The sequence below is a fragment of the Nannospalax galili genome, unplaced genomic scaffold (genome assembly GCF_000622305.1).
Source record: "Nannospalax galili isolate Female #2095 unplaced genomic scaffold, S.galili_v1.0 scaffold352, whole genome shotgun sequence".
NCBI lineage: Eukaryota > Metazoa > Chordata > Mammalia > Rodentia > Spalacidae > Nannospalax > Nannospalax galili.
The window spans coordinates 521,047-521,344 of NW_008332592.1; positions in this window are offsets into that span (position 1 = coordinate 521,047).

Here is a 298-nt window from a genome sequence, read left to right on the forward strand (position 1 = left end):
TTCGGTCTTTTTGAGACAGGGTCTCCCTGTAGCCCCAGCTGTCCTGGAACTCACTATGTAGACCAGGCTGGCCTTGAACTCACAGGGATCCACCTGCCTCTGCCTCCCAGATGCTGGGATTAAAGGCGTGCGCCACCACGCCTGGCTGAACAATTTATCTTTTTAAAGTTTGTAATAGTACACAGAAGTAGCTAAACGGTGCTGCTTGAGAAAGGGAAAAGATCGAGAAACCAGAGGGCTCACTTGGGGCTTGAAAACAGAAGAAGCTGTTATGAGGAGATAGGGAAAGGAAAAACCA